General features: G+C 42.3%; 1 long non-coding RNA gene and 1 pseudogene across 1 annotated transcript in view; both read left to right on the plus strand.

Moving 5' to 3' along the window:
• Window positions 1-14,255, plus strand: part of LOC138471685 (uncharacterized) — a 204,017-nt gene that overhangs the window by 149,559 nt on the left and 40,203 nt on the right. The window lies entirely within an intron of this gene.
• LOC138473499 (transmembrane protein 209 pseudogene) lies at window positions 6,812-7,908 on the plus strand (annotated as a pseudogene).

The following is a 14,255-nucleotide window of genomic DNA, read 5'->3' on the forward strand; positions in this document are numbered from 1 at the left end:
CTTATTACAACAATATTAGCAACAATTATAACAATTATACAGCGCATTGAATGGCCCCCATATCTCAGAGCTTTTGTCCTGATTTAAGAAGAGTCAACGAAAAGCACTGAAGCTATGCTAGTCCCTTTTCCATAAATATCCATGGAAGGTATTGAATACTCTTACAAATCCAGTCCTACAACATTTGGGGAATGTTCTGAATTTATGAACCCTTTAAGTGGAGCTACATGAAGTCCCCCAGGGGGACCTTTGAGAGAATACTCAGGTCAACAGCAGGTGGTGTACACAATAGGACCTGACTCTGACATGGCTGCTGTACAGGGAAGACAAATGTGACCCTTAGATTTGCATGTGGCGGTATCTACTCCCACAAGAAAAAGGTGTGTGTCCTTCCCCACCTTTCCCAAATAGTCGGGTCAGCTACGCACGTGGCCGCTGATCACTGGAGGATTGGAACAAGGACACCCATCATATATTTGGTGACTGAGCATCCTTTCTCTTCGTCCCATCTGATCAGCTATTCAGTATTAAATATGGTGAGAGGGGGAGGCCAAGCCGTGGAATGCTTAGTAACTATCCGCAGGTGTGGCGTGGGGGATGGGGGTCTAACCAGATCCTACCATCCCAAACCCATGGCATTCATCAGGCAGACATTCACTGATTTGCCTTTGCTGGAACACCAATCAAATATTCAACTGGATGTAAGAGGGTATACGTGTGCCAATGCATGTGTGTGAGGCATGTGTGTGTGTGTGTGTAGGCACATGTGGAGGTCCTCTCTCAGCCTGGGCAGAAGAGGGCTATTTATGCCTCCACGTCCTTCTGGTCAGATGGCCAGTTAAATGTTGGCCGGTGAACGGATGATGGACAGAAACTAGAATATGATGCCAGCTCCCTTGACATATGATGGTACGGCCTTGCCATATAATGGTAAGGTCTGGCAGGTGACTGGGTTGACTTTCTCATGGCAAAATCCTCTATATGGGCAGAGTGCCTACTAGTAAGATTATAATTCCTGCCATATAATGGGATCGCCTGAGAATATGATGACTCTAGCTGGCATGTTTTGGCAGTCACTCGCTATGTGAGAGCACCAAGGCACATGATAGCATTGCCTACCGTTTGGTCCATATGCCTGATGGGAGTACTTGGTAATAACATGGCAATATTTGGAATCTGGTGGCAGCACTGGACATTTGAAAGCAAAGCTCGGCATGTGAATTGAGTAGCTGGAAGTCTGACGGCATACCCTGGCATGTGGGCTAAGGCCCTGTGCAGGACTATTTGTGGTGTGCACATATGGTGACCTGCATGTTTGGCCATATGTGTCTTGAATTGCCTCTGTATATATTTCCTAGGACGGCGATTGGCACCCTATAGTTAAGATAAAACCAATTTACATTGACCATTCCCAAAACTTCTATGGCTAGTAAATTTGACTTGCAGGACGGGTTTCCCAAAAGAATGTCTGTCCCAGGCCCTGCCAAAATGAAAATTATGCCACAAAAGTGTTTTAAACAGTGCAAAAAAAGTTATTAAGTAAAGAATTAAAAGCTGTTTTTGACCTACTCCCTTTCATTTTCCCATAGAGAAAATGGTGCTTCCACTTGATGCTTGTAGCATGAAAACCCTTTTTACAGATGTGCACCAAATAAGGAACAAGTTGGGCACAACGTGTTATTATAGATATTCCTTTATTCGACAAGGTGTAAATTCGTTCAATAGATTTTTTTAAAATTGACAGAGAGGGGTGTAGGGGGGCCCGGACCAGAAAAACCTTTATATATTCCCCAGGGTGCATTGCAGCGTGGAGGCTTTTCAGAAATGAAAAGTCACCTTTTTTCAGGAGGGAAAGGGGTAGTTTAATATCAGGGAAGAGGTGCAGAGTAGCAAAGGGTTAATTGGATGATTGGCAAAGGCCGGGAAAGCCAGGTTTGTGGTAGAACATTTTCATGTTACTTCAGAAATCCAACGGGATTCCTGTGGGAACACTGCAAGATGCGATCAGAAGAAAAGTGTGACACAGGAAACAACAGGGTCAGAGGGAGAGTGGGAGAGGGTCAGGTGGGATTTACACAGTCGGGGGGGGGCAGGGATGACCTAAAAAGGAGGACGCTTTTTAATTCTTACCGCAGTATTCGGGAAATGCTGCATTACCACAGGGATGATTATTGCAGCAACACAAGGTGCCTTGGGTATTGTAAGTTACCACAGGAAATTACTGAGGTAAACTATTGTCGAAATGAAAGAAGGGGGAAATGTGAAGTGGGGGGCATGCCGCTTGCAGTAGGTCAGGTCCAGTGGTCCATGGCCTTTTAGCCTAACTATGGCAATGCAGAGAGTGGGCAAGGCCGAAGGAAAGGCCATGGCTGATGGGATCAGGTAATTTGCTAGTGAGGGGGATATAAGTCACAGTCTTTAACCCTAATTGGTGCAACTTAGACAATGGCCACAATCGACGACCATGGGATATGGGATCTCGTTAATTATTGCAGCATGGACAGTGACCACGGGATCAGAATATTTGTCCATGAGGGAGAGAGGGGCTGCAGCTGTAGGCCATGGCCAGTGGGACACGGTCCTTTATATTAATTGTAACAGAGTGTACAGTGGCCACTGATAAAGGCCATGGCAAGTGGGCCATGTGTGAGATCTAGGCAGAACAGAACCCTTGACATTGAGTGAAAAAACTTTAGTTAAGGGAGATTTAAGATGACATAATTTATCACAAAACAAAAACGTGGAATTCGCTCAACCACTGTCCTCCTCCTAGTGGTCCCCTACTACAAATCAGCCAGGATCGGCGGGTCCGCCTCCTCAACCCTGGCACCAACTATTTGGACTCTCTGCACCCCTCATTCAACACATGCAAGACCACATGGCGTTCCACAAAGCACTCAAGACCTGGCTCTTCCCCTAAATCATCCTAAAGGACCCACCAGGCTTTTGACCCTATATGAATCCATGCCTCCCGGCTAACTATCCACAGCCAAGTTAAGGCCAAGAACCACTACAACGAACAGGTAAGAATGCCCAGGACACGGAACCCTGGGCCTAGAAGCACTTAATCATGCATGGCTATGTACCACAGGTAGAAGTTTGGCAATTTACTATGCTCTGTAGAGCTGTGATGTTCTGGTGAGTAATACCCTGGCAAGGGACAGGAATGCACTGCACCTAGCAACCTTTAGCCACGGATTGTACCTAGAACACTCACCCATCCACTGCACTTGAAAATTCAGACATGCACAGAACTTAAGAGGATGGCCTGGTTCAGCACTTGAGCCTCTATGTTCTTGGAGGATCCAGACACGCATTGCAGAAAGTATTCGAATTTGCAATTGACCTAGACCTATGGGCCTATTCATAAGCTTATAATCCACGAGCAATACCCAATCTGTAGACATAGGGATGGTAGACAGAATATCTGTAATGCCTTGGTCCTGAATTCCACCACAATTATTACACTCAGCAGCCCAGCCATGCCTGGGCCTAGGTTATTGAACATTCCTCTACACCTGGAATTACCAGCCTCGATCAGCAGGGGGGGAGTGGTCTAACACAATGTTGCTCCAAGTGCTAGGCACGGGAAGGTATGATAAGGTAGTGCAGATGGAGCTGAGATTCATATTAGACTTAGAGGTTCCTGACGCACCGGGCGCCTATAAATGTGAGCAAAGCGGCAGGCACAGGAAGGCATTTAGGGACAGGGCGGCTTCTTTCAACTCCATGGATACTCAAACATATCTCCCACTACCCTGACTCTCCACTCAGCACCTATAATAATAGAATGCAGCTATCCCCCAAAATTAATTCGGCCTAGCTGCACACATAATTATTTACCACCTTGCACACTGCAATGACCTTTAGAATGCAGCTATCCCCCATGATAAATTCAGCCTAGCTGCACACATAATCTTACATATCTCCTGCACACGGCACAGCACCGCCTCCACTAGAATGCAGTTACCCCATGACAAAGTCATCCTAGCTGCAAACATACTACCCGTCACACATACTCTGCACGCCACTTCCTGCATTAGAATGCAGTTATCTCACATGAAAAATGTGGTCTAGCTGCACACAGAGTGTACACGCGCACTATTTACTTCTCCGACTAGCTCCACTTACCTGGACTCCGGTCCCCGACAGTGTTCAACCTACAGCACATTGAGACCATACCAATGGTGAAAGGCGCTATATGAATACCCATTAACATAACATATATCTTTATATATGAAGCAGAATGTATGTATGTGTATTTGTTCGTCCGGCTATACAAATCCACACCGTTGAATCCACTGCTACCAAATTTTGCATGGACTCCTCATTTGTCTGGGGCAAGATTGTAGTCTATGTTTTGATGCAAAGAAGTCACTCTGTAGAAACCCTCATTTACTGCTGCTCACCCCGTTTCACTACAGTAGGTACTAGAAGGAGGCAACATTTGGAAAAGTGTCTGAAGCAAAATGTTCGATGTGTTGGTTATTCCTCTGAAATGTATTACTACTGTATACCGTTTGAAAGTGTTTATTAAAGCATTTTTAAAGGGAATCCAAAAAAAAAAATGTTATCACGCCACTCCAAATATGGGAAATGGCAAGGTTACAGTTTACCTATATTCACAAGAAGAGAGCACATTCAATCAATCTTTCTTGGACGCTTTCTCAAATCTGCTGAAGACATTGGACCTCATTACAAGTATGGCGGTAAGGCAACATTGGTGCCAGTAGCGCTACAGGCACCGTTGCTACCGTACTGCCATACTACGAGTTCTGCTTGCGGGTGCCTTTGCAGCCACCAGGTCTGACCTGGTGGCCGTACCGGCACCCGCAAGCAGAACAGAACTGTAGCAGCGGTACCATTATTAACGGTACTGGTGCTACCACCTTTCCCATTCCCATTGAGCCTTATAGGGCTCAATGGGAATGGGGACGATTTTTTTCCGACGCCCAGAAAAGGGCAATTACTGGGTCGTTATGACCCTCTAATTGCCCTTTTCTGGGCGCCGAAAAGAAAATGAATACCAGCGGCATCCATGCCTGTACTACACGCACGGCTACCGCCAGCCTCATAAAGAGGCCCATTAAGTGACTGAAACATGCCGCACAAAAAACGAACATTACTTAGAAAAGCTCCATCAGATGTAAAGCGAAAATCAATATCAAGAGCTTCTGAAACACAACAACAAACAGTAGCATGACTTGCCGACTAGAGGACAAGAGGACATTTCTCCAGGGCAAATGAGATGGCAGAGCAAACTGAAGCAAGACCTGCCGACAAGAGGACAGGAGCAACATCCTCCACTGTACTCTTCTTACCACACATTTTCTATTGCTTTTCTCTGCAAAATGTGTGTGTGTGAGGGGAGTGATCATCTGCCCCGCTCTCCTCCCTCACCCCCTTTACTCTTCCCCTAATTTATTGCCTCTCCCAAACAAACCATCTACATTTTTCAGGAAAAAACAGTGTTGTAAGCAAAGTCTGTGAATTGTTTTCAGTAAAAAGACTGGATGCATGTGTGCAAGCACTTTAATGCATTTAGAACTATAGGATGTATGAATTATTGCTTAGCAATGCATCAAATTCAATTTGCAGGCTTGGCCAGCTGCAATAACCCCAATGTATCTTGCACCACACATGATGACTTGAGAGACCTGTGAAGGTGGCACTGCAGTGGTTGTTACTTTGTAGGAGCCCTTTTTCAGCCTACTCCATTTTACCCTCTCACATATTAGAGGGGTTAAACGAGATCCAGACTACTGAAGGTAAAAGGTAAACACCTGCTTATTACTATCCTACAGTGGTGGAGAGAAAAGAGGAAGGCATCTGTTGAAAATCAAAGCATTACAAGTTGAACACAAAAATGTTATCTTCTGTAGGATTTATAAAGCACATTTCTGCTATTTGTATGGCCTTGTGGCACTGGACCCACCAGAAGGATCGCTGAAGTAATGGACTGTGGTAAGAATGCCATGATATAGTTCGATGGAGCAGGCAAGTTGAGTCATCCTCATGGGTGTGCTTGCTATCTATAGGCCCTGCTCATCTACATCCTATTCTGGTTTGTTGAGGTGATGTATGAGCATACGTTTGATTCCTATGAGGCAAGTTAGTATTAATACGGCCCGGGATAGTCCCAGATTACCAAATAGATGTGGAGTCAGTCAAAACCAGATGAAATAATGGCAGTAGACAAAGTGTAAGGCAAAACCCAGCTTTGCTGATATCTGAAATGAAGCGGGCACAGCATACATGCATCAAAATCTTGGAGCTCTCAATTAATTCAATGCAACCAATGGATTAAATACTCAAAACTCGTAATTGCTGACATCACAACATCTCTCAGTACAAAACCTATGTGCACTCGTGATTGGTTAAGCCAGGGTTGTCCAACTTCGGGCTTCGAAGTCCAGAATCCTGACAGGTTTTCAGGATATCCCTCATTAATATTCCAGAGGAAAAATGTGTGTACATTTAGAATCATTGTATGGAAATTATCTCATTAATATTAATGAAGGGTATCCTGAAAACCCAGTGTGGATCCATCCCTCGAGGCCTGAGTTGGACAACCCTGGGTTAAGGGGATTGGCTACATATAGACATTTCATTGGTTTTTGACAATCTGACATATTCACCTGGTTGGTCAGGGGGGTAGTGGGCTGGATGTGCTGGCAGATGTTTTGAAGCTTTTGACTACTTTTAAATTAAATTAAATTAAATTAAACTTAAATTACTTGCTGGAGCAGGTTTAAGCTTCTCCAGCCAAAAACCTAATGCAGATTTTGAAAAGTGCCAGGAGGCCTGCACCATGAATGAAACAAAAACTGAAGAACCAAGCATGTCGCTTATTGACCAAACTATGAAGATGAGAAAAAAGGCAGCTGTGAGAAAGGTGGTTTTAGCCTGGGGTGTCCTCAATGTAGCTGTTGCTGATAAGATTTACATGTCTAGCAAAAGTATTTGCTCCTACTATAACATCACATAGTGCCACTCTGGTACATGGATTTTGCTCTTGCTTTGCTGTTTAGCTTGAACACCTTGTTTGATGTCTGGTGGTACTCCAGTACACTGTGACTCCCACAAGTCTTATCTTGAGCCCATCCCAGCAAATGCTCCTTGGATTGCCTGATGCATTTTCAGCAGCATCAGCCTCTCCCTCATGCAAAATGGCAAAGGTCCCAGCCGCCATGTTGACTCCTCCTATTCAGGGGCAGAGTGAACTCAGCTGCAATCCATCCCAGTCTCCCAGTGCCAGCCTCAAATTCTCCAGCATGTCTGGGTACAGCCCCCGTTGCAGCCCATTACCTGTGGGCAAAAATGCATCCTATTCATATGCTAAGAATACAAGCTACAGTCCACCATCTGGCTCCTCGCCCTACCCAAGCAATATTGGTCCAGTGGACAGTGTTTGAGATCTCAATACTACTCCTGCCGAACCACCAATACCTCTCCTGCTGGTAAAGAGGACTACATGTCTGACCTGAAGTCATTGCCCTGTTTCCTTCGCTGTGCAGATGAAGAGAAGTTGCATCATGCCCACTTAGGAAGTCCAGATTCCAACTCTCCTTCCAGCAGCCCAACATTCTGGAACTATAGCCGCTCTGTGGGTGATTACACCCAGTCTTTGAGTTTCAGTACCAACTAGCTTGCCGCTCCCAGGCACTGTCTGCAAGCAAGAATGAAGCTGATCTGGGCTCTAAACAGGCTGCTGAAGGGGTCTAGGCCAGAGTCGCAATGAATCGCCAGCTGCTGGATCATATGGACTCAAGTACTGCTAAGTTACGAAATTGGGTTAACAAGATATTTTTGGTCCCTCTTGTCCATGAGATTGAGTCAGAGAACATCCTATTCTGGTTTGTTGGGATGATGCATGAGCATATGTGTGATTCCAATGAGGCAGGATAGTATTAAGACAGCCCAGGAAAGTACCAGGAAAGTCCCACATTAACCAGAGGATATGGAGTCAGTCAAAATCAGACAGAATAACAGAAGTAGACAGAGTGCAAGGCAAAACTCAGCTTTACTGTCATCTGAAATAAAGCGGGGACAGCATACACGTATCAAAATCTTGGAGCTCTCGATTAATTCAATACAACCAACGGATGAAATACTCAAAACTCATCATTGCTGACATCACAACATAATCTCTCGGTACAAAACCTACAGGGACTAGGGACTGGTTAAGGGGATTAGCTACATATAGAGTCTAGTGTAGAGGAGCAGCCAACTACCTGCATAGTGGCAGCCTGAAATCATACCAGTCTTCACACCAGCAGCTGTGACTATTCCGCGTCGAGAAAATATATCCACTAGGAAAACCCTATCAGATGTATTCCAGAACAGATGACAATCTCTTGGAGGAGAGACCAGAAGGGATATGAAAAAGAGAGAAAGAGAAGTTGGTGACATCACAAGAAATGAGTGTGACGCACTGAGAAGACTGGCTGAAGAAGAGAATGTATGGACCTTATAGAAACTGATGATGAAGTAAAGAATTGAGTAAACTTTCATGTGCGAAACGAAGATTGCACATATGAAGAGCACTGTAGAAAGTACAAATTGTTCAATAACTGTACAGATGCAGCAATGCAAGGAGATCAAGTAATCTTAGAAGCTGGCTATATGTAGTGAATAGTCTGCAGGCGGAGCCACCATTATATAAAAGCTGGACATCGGTGTCATAATTGGTGTCACAATTTTAGTATGTTCAAACCATGAAGAGAAGGGCTGAAATCTGTAAAGTGGGACCCTCTGCATCCCCTCATCAGCCTGGACATCTGTGGACTCTGGCACTGGAACAAGAACAAAGCAAGACGAATGTGTGGATGCGAGTTCACAGTCATCTTTAATACGTTCAGAAACATGCACTGGAAGCTCACAGAGCTCCTACAATCAGCTTGCCTTTAATAGGCTTTTGAGAATGATGCAATACTTCATACAATTTCAGAATACATATCTGATTGGTCCCTTCCGCCATAAATAAAACCCTTCTTGTCTTTGATTGGTTGACTTATTTGCCACTCATCAAGCCACATTAGCTCATTTTTGGCACACTTTGTCTGACTGACACATAGACTGATACGCCCATTCCAGACTCAGCTAAACATAATTATGTATCCTTTAATGCCTGCCAAGAACCAGCTCTTATCTACTTCTTGAGACTCTGCCAAATCTACTTGGTAGCTAATACTGTGAAGACCTCCATGAGCTAATTTTATTTGTTGCCAATTAAGCAGCTGTTCTGTCTAATTGGTAGCCTTCCCATGCCTATATTTACTTTCAATAATTGTCTGCTTTCCCTGCCATGACATTCTAAATATATCATCCCAGACATACGTATCCACAGTGAACTGCTGCCAAAGTAATATTCATTATCTGCATGAGTAAGAACGTTTGCCACCTGCTTCCAAGATGCCATTTTATAGTTTCGCATCCATTTTAGAATCTATCTCAGTCTGTTCAGCCTAGATGATCGGCTACCAACAGTGAGTTGTTATTTACTTTTGAGCATAACTCTTTTGCTATCCAGTTTTAAGATTATATTTTTAGATATTCATGATGTGCGTGTAGCACATGAGACACCCTCCACCTCCTGGGTCATTCTGCCCCCAAAAATATATGTCGTCCCATATGTATTATTTTCCTTCAAAAAGCACTACAATTTGGATTTTTGCAATACTGGGACCATTCATCAGCCTATCATGCTATCTGTATTCTGTTTGAGGGGGGAGGGTTCTAGTACTCTTTTACACTCACCCCTCTGGACTGTATTAGACAACTATTCAATACACAACCACTACACCCAGTGTCCACCCTCCCCCACATAGAGTGTACCTATGCATCACTGTCCCAGTCACCCCCCTCAGTGTGGTGATTTGTCTCAACATATCAAAAAAACATTTCTTCAGAATCAACAGTGTCTTCAATCTAAAACATATATGTATCTCCCTTCATCAGAAGATCATTCGCAGCATTTCGACCTTTTTGAACTTTTATGCGTATATCCTCAAGAAAAACTTCATTTGTTTTTGTCTGGATTCTACCCCCATTACCCAATTAAATATAAACGTAACATGCACAACAGGTGAATTTATAGCCACTACAAGAATCGAGAGAAATCATTCCTTGAGGGAACCCACCAGCCCATTTCTTAATTTGTCCATGTGCGACTTTTACTGCACACTTTTTTCTTCCTCCCACCCCAATACATTTCCTTGTTTCCCGCTCTCTCCCCATGCACATTTTGATTTCTCCCTGTGTCTTCTGTTGACACATCTTCCACCTGATTCATCTTCTTTTAGCTTATTCCGCATCCACAGACCTTCTTAATGATGGGTCCATTTCATTTGTCCTTTGGGCTGCTTTGCAGCAAGTTCTCAGACCCTTTACACATAGGGCATTCCTTTTAAGTTCATTGTTCATTTCATCATAAAGTACTTGATATTCTCACTCTTCTTTTTTAAAATCAGATAGTCAATGGGGGCATTCAATTGTTTTTGGGGAACACAGGAATAGGGGAGTTTCACTGGGATAATCTTTCATAAAGAAGTGACTGCAACTGGGAATCTGGCTGGGTCCCTCGACTTTTTCTCTCTGCTGGCAGGATTGGTTGCCCTCAATCACCTGGTGTATAGGTATCTCTCGTCCATCTGTAATATAAAACTGAATGAGTTATTTTGAAAAATAAGTGTGTTTGTATCGTTAGTACTGTCTCCTCAAACCCAACCTTTAAAATACCTATATGTTTTTAAACACGCCTGCCTTCTAAACAATATTTACTGCATTTTCTGTTCTTGTAATATAACAGGATGGCTGCTTCTCTCTCTCTTTTCACACATCTTGGTGTTACTTTATACTAAATACATACTAGCTGATACCTGGAGTTGGCTATGATCTGAGGTCCTAAAAGATATTCATTTTTTTTTCTTTTGCTGCATTGCCTTATTTTTCATGGGCCTGTTTTTCTTCCAATAAGTGCACATTGTACTAAAGGAAACATTTCCTCTGGTTGTCGTTCTGAAACCAAAGAGTCATGCAGTCTCCTGTTTTATGATGAAATAATAAACAACAAGACAGACAACATAACACATTTTAAAACATATGTTAAAAAAGGGTGTGCTTCTTGGTGCATCCATAGCTGAAGAAGGAGACATTGGTGTGGGTTCCTGCTCTCCATAGAAAACTGAAATAGAGGTACAGTAATTTTTTTATGTTTAGCAAAGTGATCAATTATTTCCTCAGGGTAGACCTTTGCCCCTTTCTCAAAATAGTTTAACTGAGATCCTCTCTCTGACATTCTCAGCCACTGAACTGTAAACTGCTCTTCTGCAAAGTTAAAAAGAATTGTTGGTGCCCATTTAAATGATTTATCATGAATGTAGCAATAAGACCTGTCTTTGTTTTGGTTGTTCTACCATGCTGAACGTTTTCTCTGTACTTTTGAAGTCTTCCTCCTGCTAGCGTGGGACCGCGGTCTTCTTCTTTCTTTGCTGTGTTTATTCTGTTGGGACATAATCAACGATTTTCATCGTCCTACCTATTCTAATCTTGCCTACCCATGTTATTAGGAACCCAGCACTGTTCCTATTAAATGCATGCGAGTGTGACATATAAGAAATACATTGTTTTTCCTATCCTAAATATTTCATGCGTTTTGCCAAATGTACCTATTTGGCATGTCCCTATCACTAAAATTTCCAAAAAGTTACTCCACCTTCTATCCAAAGTTTTCTTCATTTTCATCATTTAGATATGGCCATGCTCGTATATATATATATATATATATATATATATATATATATATATATATATATACATATATGCTATCATGTGCTCACACCTGTTTGCACTCTTCTTGGGAAAATGCTATATTTGGAAGACTGTATCCCTTACTGTCTTTCTTCTGTACTCACTTGAGTCCTTTTTCTCCTTATAATGATCACACACTTGCTTTGTGAACCAATACTTACCTCTTCTATCTCTACTTGTCCAGTAGCACTTACCTTTGTCACAATATAATGTTTCTTCCCATTATATTGCTATACTCTGCTAAGGCCTTGTAGACATTTCTCCCAGGTTCAACAATGACAATAATTTTCATCTATAAAACATAAATCAACATCATCATATTCATTCAAACAATGTTTTTGTAACTTACTCTCATATGTTCTTTCGTACAGTTCTACTAAAGGTTTTTCTCATATTTGTTAGATTAATCTTGGCCATCCGCACTCCTTTGGCCTTTCATTAATCATATTAAAATGTTATTAAATGACACTAAACTATTCATTTATAGCCAGCGCCATTCATTGTGCTTATTGTTTTACACATATGAACATCTTATCAACTTGTGCTTTTGTGCTTTTCACTGCTTTAATATTAATTAATTAATTAATCAATTATTCATTAATTTATTTCACCCCTGAATTGTCATAAATCTCTTAATTTTGAACTTCTTACTTCTGTGTTTTTATCCTTATCTATTTATGATTACTTACATTAATTAGTCTATTTACAATGCAAACCCTCATATGTTTCATATTATAATCTCTTTCATGTATATACATTTTTATGTTGTTACCCTATTTGTTTCAATAAACCCATGTCATAAGGGCCTGTGGTCCACGGGACATTTGGCACTTCCTCCAAGTCTTCCAGAAAATATGGTGAGTGCTACTGCATTTTTATAATTTGCTGTAGGACTTCCACTTCTCTCTATTTTTATCCAGTATATGGTGCTCCTGAAGAACCACCACTTCATCATTTGTTTAGTCTTCTCTAAATATGTCATCATCAATGACGTCAATCAACCTAGACCTTTCTTCAAGAGCTATTACTGTCCTCCATGATCTACGCTTATTGTCCATTCCTTTGAGCATTGCCATTTCCCTTCATACTATGGCTGCTTTCAATTCTATAGTGATAGTCAGTCCCACCTCTTTGTCCTTAGATATCTATAGTCCAAACAAAAATTCATCAAATATTCTCACCATTCACTCCTCTAGGCCAAACAGCCATTTTAATAGAATGTGCACCCCATGATAAGAAAAACCTTCTGGCTCCACTGAAACAACTCGCAGAGCCATTTGCCCTGTTTAATGCCAATATAAATGTATCCGCGTTTGAATAGTCTATTCCAAGAGTGGGACACGCTATCTCTGGGTCCATAAATAAAATCATCATGTTAAGTGTGTAATGCAATCCCTTCCCACAATATTTAACTAGTGTCTGTTGCAAATATAACAAGCATCACTCATGTCACATTCTCCTATAGAGTCTGGTAATTCATCAATAAAAGGGAACTCAATTTATAGGTCCACCGAACCCTTAGTCATTTATGGCAATTCTCACCATTGAATATTTTTCCTCAACTGTACATGAATGTACACCAGTGTCTATTAATAAAACAAAGGTTTCGCCTCCTACCATCGCATTAACCCTTGGCTCCTCTTGGGGGTCTAATATCACTGAAATTTCTGGACAAATCAAGTCATCCTGAAACCTGCCCTATTGTGGGTGTATGCATACCCGTGTTCCTGTAAGAGGATTTCCTCCTACCATAGTGGTACCTCCTATCCTGGGTGTCAATACCTGTTCTGTGTTTGCATATTTCTGAATCTGCCCGGGGGTTCGCTGCAATTGCCCCTGTAGTGAATTCATTTTGCACCTGCTCTAGCTGCTGTACCTGTTGCACTCTCAGCGCTTGTGTTTGATACAATGTCTGTTCCTGAGCAAACCCTACCCTAGCTTGTTAGCTATATACTGGAGGATAAGCTGCCCCCGCTCTTGACAATTGTCCATCTTGTACATATCCTTGGCTCCTGTATGTGCACACAATGAGCCCTGTCATTCATATGTCCAATATACAGGAGGAGCCCTTCTAACTAGTCTCCCTTGGTTAAGTCCTCCTTGCATATTCTGACTCTTGTTCTGCATATTCTGAAACCTGCTTTGATTATTCCAAAAACCACCTCTTCCTCTATTTTCCATTCCTCTGTCTTGTGGCACAAACCTATTCCCTTCTTGATCCATATGGTGCTGATTATTTGCCTGTGCTGTACCCGTGCTTGCTGTATTCCCAGTCCTTCTCTACTTGCCATTACCACTCCTTCTATGGCGTATTTTGATAATTATTTTTCTGAACTAGCTTAACTTCCTAAAGTTTTCTAGCATCCTCTTTCCTTTTATCCTTCTCCTGTAACAGCCTACAGTGATTGCCCTATAGTCACTGTATCTCAGGTTACAGTTTCACT

The sequence above is a fragment of the Ambystoma mexicanum genome, chromosome 8 (genome assembly GCF_040938575.1).
Source record: "Ambystoma mexicanum isolate Mex_15411 chromosome 8, UKY_AmexF1_1, whole genome shotgun sequence".
In the NCBI taxonomy this organism is placed as follows: Eukaryota; Metazoa; Chordata; class Amphibia; order Caudata; family Ambystomatidae; genus Ambystoma; species Ambystoma mexicanum.